A 5712-nucleotide genomic window follows, 5' to 3' on the forward strand; every position below is an offset into this window, starting at 1 on the left:
ACGCTTCAGGCGCACAACGAGAAAGAGACAGTTCCCTAAACATTTGTGTTATAAGGCCTGGGATTGTGCAAAGGATTTCATCAAAAACGTGAGTTGACGGTACCAGACCCAGAAGGAAAGACGTAGGACAGTTCGTCTCTATCATAGACACTTCAACTGTCGCCTTCAAAAAACAACCCCCAGACATCAGAGCGCTAAAAAACTTGCTGAGAAACATCTGAACCCTGTACATGAAAATACCTGTAGAAATTAGTTCTGTACCACTCAGAAAGACAAAATCTCCAACTCTATAGAACTAGAGGTGTTTTCTATCCAAACATAAAACAATAATAGCAATTGGTCCACGATCAAGAATTGAGCACGAAAGGCACACGTTAAATCTGAGAGCACCCAAAAAGAAATATTGACGAATGACTGAACACGACACCCCCCCTAATAGTTGCAGAAGTTTAACATAAATCTCTTCAATATTGAATGTTTCAACCGGAGCAATTTCCTTTGTCTCAGAAAATGCGAATATTGGGAATGCAGGTCTGCTCCTCACGTTGTTGTGACAGAGCGCAAATCATGATCAGCTCGATTTGCCGACACCCCGAGCTCAAAGAGCTCTCCTTCCCTATTCTCAGCAGTTAGAATCCATCACAAAACAAGGTTTTATAAGACTATTACATCTAGTTTGAAGCCTTAATAAGCCATGCAATTCCCGCACCCCAAAGACACATATAATTGGAATTTAAGCCTAAAACTCCAAACGAACTTGCGTTTTAAGCGTTACGGTAAGCACAACAGCTGTCGGACGTATCAATATCACTCCTACAAATCTCAGATTTCCCACTTCCGGTTGATTTTCTCAGTTTTTGCCTGCCATATGACGCAGTTATACTCACAACATCATTCAAACAGTTTTAGAAACTTCAGAGTGTTTTCATCCAAATCTTACTAATATGCTGCATATCTTAGCTTCTGGCCTGGACCCTTTTATACCAAGCTACTCAATACTGCCCCCAGCATAAGAAAGTTAAGACAACACACGGGTTAATGACTCCACAGCTTATATCTCACTCTCACTCGTTTTCAGCCCATATTTATGTATATTAGGTATTACATCCAGAGAAACATACAGTAGCCATTTCTGTTTATGATAGACAGAACCAGCTTTCTCGCCGTTCTCCATTCTCCAGCTATAGACCCAGAGATCACACCTGTTTCAGGTGTTTACCCGCCGGAGATAACCAATCTAAACCACAGTCTAGATTGTAAGAAAATAAAACATTGAGTTTTTCCCAGGAGCGGTACTAAACCCTTCTCGCAGGGAGAGGCGTTAGATTTACCAGTGCAGGGGGAAGTGGGTAGGCCACTCCTCCCCTTCCTCTCTCCGAGGACCTCCTCCTTGGGAAGGTACCAGCTGCCCCGTTAGGCCTAGAAGGTGCCTTTTCTGCAGGCACTGGGATCTGAGCTCCGTGAGCGCGAGGGAACAGGGCGAGACGCGCGCGCGGTAACTAGCCTACCAGCGCCGTCTCATTCTGGCAATGCAGCACCCCCACACCCCGCCAGCGACGCACCCCAGTTCGCCTACCTGTTTGCCGATCTGTGGGGGTCCTTTGTAGTAAAATTGGACACTACGGCCAGGACACTACGCTCTCACTGACAGACAATCTTGTGCACCAGCGAGCTAATGACAGACCCCCCCATCCCCATGGGAGTGGCCACCCTAGATTGAGGGTCATAGTCGCAGGTGCGGACAAACCTGCTGCACCGACTGCAGGCCCATTCACTATCCAATGACACAGATATCTACCACTCCTATTATCCTAACTCCTCCTCACTCCTCTCACCCCCTATCATCTCACATCCGTCAGATAGCTCTTTCGCTACTCCCTATACACTCCTCTTCCTTCACCTTCTCTCTTTATTTCTCCTTTTAACTCTCGCTCATCTTGCCCCACCTCTCCCTATCACGTCCTTACTCATAAGCAAATAATGCTTTCTTTCGTGTATATGGGCGGTGTTTAGTTTGTTTTGCATATTGTTTTTTTAGTGAATAAAACTTCGGCACTCATTGCCCCCTGTTTTGGGCTCCATCCGATTGCCAAAATCAAGACAATTCTTTGTTGTATGCTCATTTCTCTGTCCTGCGTGCAACCTTCTCCCCACCGTCTGAACCATCCTCATGTATTACTCACATCCCCGAGAGAGAGTCCTAGCTGGTCCCACAACCTACACGGAATAATCTTGGAGAAGAGAGAGGAGCCTAGCTGGTCCACATGAGACTGACAGAATAAATCTGGGAGACAGGAGGTAGGAGCCTTAGGCTGGTTGCCCACAGAACGCTGACAGGAATCATCTGAGAGAGTGAGAGCGCCTACGCTGGTCCACAAACCTGACAGGAATAAATCTGGAGAGAGAGAGGAGCCTAGCTGTCCTCACAGACCTACATGTGAATAATCCTTGTGAGAGAGCAGGAGGCCTACGGTCCACAGAACCTGACCGAATACATCTGGACGAGAGAGAGGACCTACTGGTGCCACAGACTGACATGGAAAAATTGAGAGAGAAGAGAGAGCCCTAGCTGGTCCGACAGACCGTGACAGGAACATCTGAGAGAAGAGAGAGCCTGCTAGGTCCCACAACCTGACAGGAAAAAATTGTCAGCGAGATGTATCTGAGAGATGGAGCTACGCTTTGGTCCCATCAACCTCGACAGAACAAATCTGCTTGACTAAGACCGAAGGACGCCTAGCTGTCCCACAGATGCCTGTACAGGAATACATCTTGGATCTATGAAAGAGGAAGCTCAGCTGCTGCCACCAGACCCTGACAGGAATTAAACTTCTGATGATAAGAGGAAGCCCTACGTCTGCTTCATGTCCTAGGGAGTGAGAGAGTGAGGAGGAGTGATAGGGAGTGAGAGAGTGAGGAGGAGTGATAGGGAGTGAGAGAGTGAGGAGGAGTGATAGGGGGTGAGAGAGTGAGGAGGAGTGATAGGGAGTGGTAGAACTGTGCATGGATGCCGTTTCAGGTTCCCTCCCCACCTGGGGGGTCTGTATCCTCCTGAAGGCACACACCTCGCTGGGCTGCTAATGACGCCAGTCCCCCTGTTCCCTGCCTGCCTCACGGAGCTCAGATCCCAGTGCCTGCAGAAAAGGCACCTTCAGCCAACGGGGCAGCTGTACCTTCCCAAGGAGGAGTCCCTGGAGAGAGGAGGGAGAGGTGGCTACCCACTCTGCCTGCACAAACAAGCCTCTCGCACCAGGTGTTTACCGCTCCTGGGAACAAACTCAATGTTTTATTTTCTTACAATCTAGACTGTGGTTTAGATTGGTTATCTCCGGCGGTAAACACCTGAAACAGGTGTGATCTCTGGGTCTATAGCATGGAGAATGGAGAACGGCGAGAAAGCTGGTTCTGTCATATCATAAAAGCAGAATGGCTACTGTATGTTTTCTCTGGATGTATATACCAAATCTAAATATGGGCTGAAACGATGTGAGAGTGAGATATAAGCTGTGAGTCATTAACCCGTGTGTTGTCTTAACTTCTTATGGCTGGGGGCAGTATTGAGTAGCTTGGATGAATAAGGTACCCAGGCCCAGAAGCTAAGATATGCATGCTATTAGTAGATTTGGATAGAAAACACTCTGAAGTTTCTAAAACTGTTTGAATGATGTCTGTGAGTATAACTGAACTCATATGGCAGGCAAAAACCTGAGAAAAAATCCAACCAGGAAGTGGGAAATCTGAGATTTGTAGGTTTGCCTATCCAATATACAGTGTCTTTGGGGTCATATTGCACTTCCTAAGGCTTCCACTAGATGTCAATAGTCTTTAAAACCTTGTTTGATGCTTCTACTGTGAAGAATAAGGGAAGGAGAGCTCTTTGAGTCAGGTGTCTGGCATGAGCTGATCATGCGCTCTCACGTGAGAGCGACCTGCATTCCATCGCATTTCTGAAGACAAAGGAATTCTCCGGTTGAAACATCATTGAAGATTTATGTTAAAAACATCCTAAAGATTGATTCTATACATCATTTGACGTTTCTACGAACTGTAATGGAATGTTTTGACTTTTCGTCTGACCTGCGCGTCATCAATTTGGATTTTCGAACTAAATGCGCAAACAAAAAGGAGGTATTTGGGCATAAATGATGGACGTTATCGAACAAAAAAAACATTTATTGTGGAACTGGGAGTGCATTCTGATGAAGATCATCAAAGGTAAGTGAATATTTATAATACTATTTGTGACTTCTGTTGACTCCACAACATGGCGGATATCTGTATGGCTTGTTTGGGCTCTGAGCACTGTACTCAGATTATAGCATGGTGTGCTTTTTCCGTAATTTTTTTTTGAAATCTGACAAGGCGGTTGCATTAAGGAGAGTTCCATGTATAATATTTGTATCTTTTATCAATGTTTATTATGAGTATTTCTGTAAATTGATGTGGCACTCTGCAAAATCACCGGCTGTTTTGGAGGCAAAACATTACTGAACATAACGCGCCAATGTAAACTAAGATTTTTGGATATAAATATGAACTTTATCGAACAAAACATACATGTATTGTGTAACATGAAGTCCTATGAGTGTCATATGATGAAGATCATCAAAGGTTAGTGATTCATTTTATCTCTATTTCTGCTTTTTGTGACTCCTCTCTTTGGCTGGAAAAATGGCTGTGTTTTTCTGTGATTAGGTACTGACCTAACATAATCGTTTGGTCTGCTTTCGTCGTAAAGCCTTTTTGAAACCGGACACTGTGGCTAGATATACAACAAGTTCATCTTTAAAATGGTGTAAAATATTTGTATATTTGAGGAATTTTAATTATGAGATTTCTGTTTGAATTTGGCTCCCTGCACTTTCACTGGCTGTTGTCAAGTCGATCCCGTTAACGGGATCTCAGCCGTAAGACGTTTTTAAGGGTACAACAATGACACACCACTATATTTAAAACTTCTTATGGATAGGGGGCAGTATTCGGAAGTTTGGATGAATGAGGTGCCCAAAGTAAACTGCCTGTTACTCAGGCCCAGAAGCTAGGATATAATTTGGATAGAAAACACCATAAAGTTTCCAAAACTGTTAAAATAATGTCTGTGAGTATAACAGAACTGATATAGCATGAGCTCACCACTCATTATAATGTCTGTGAGTATAACAGAACTGATATAGCAGGCGAAAACCCAAGGAGAATCCATCCGGGAATTCTTTTTTTTGAGCTCACCACTCATTATAATGTCTGTCTATGCAATGGAATTCCTCCCAGATTGCAGTTCCTAGGGCTTCCAGTAGATGTCAACAGTCTTTAGAAAGAGTTTCAGGCTTGTTTCTTTGAAGAATTTGCTAGAATTTGTAGTTTTTCTAAGTGGCTCCCATTTTGGCTGTAGTGTTGTGGTGCGCATCGGTGAGGGTGCACACTAYGTTATTTATCTCCGGTAATGAACATACTATTCTCCGTCTTAAATTKTATAGTTTATTTACATATTAGGGTACCTGASGATTGATTAGAAACGTTGTTTGACTTGTTTGGACGAAGTTTATTGGTAACTTTCGGGATATATTTGTATTCATTTTGAACGAGGGAAACCGGTGGATTACTGAGTCAAGTTCGCCAACTAAACTGACTTTTTGGGGATATAAAGAAGGATTTTCTAGAACAAAACAAGCATTCATTGTGTAGCTGGGACCCTTGTGATTGCAAACAGAGGAA

This window comes from Salvelinus sp. IW2-2015, unplaced genomic scaffold (assembly GCF_002910315.2).
Source record: "Salvelinus sp. IW2-2015 unplaced genomic scaffold, ASM291031v2 Un_scaffold2177, whole genome shotgun sequence".
Taxonomy (NCBI): Eukaryota; Metazoa; Chordata; class Actinopteri; order Salmoniformes; family Salmonidae; genus Salvelinus; species Salvelinus sp. IW2-2015.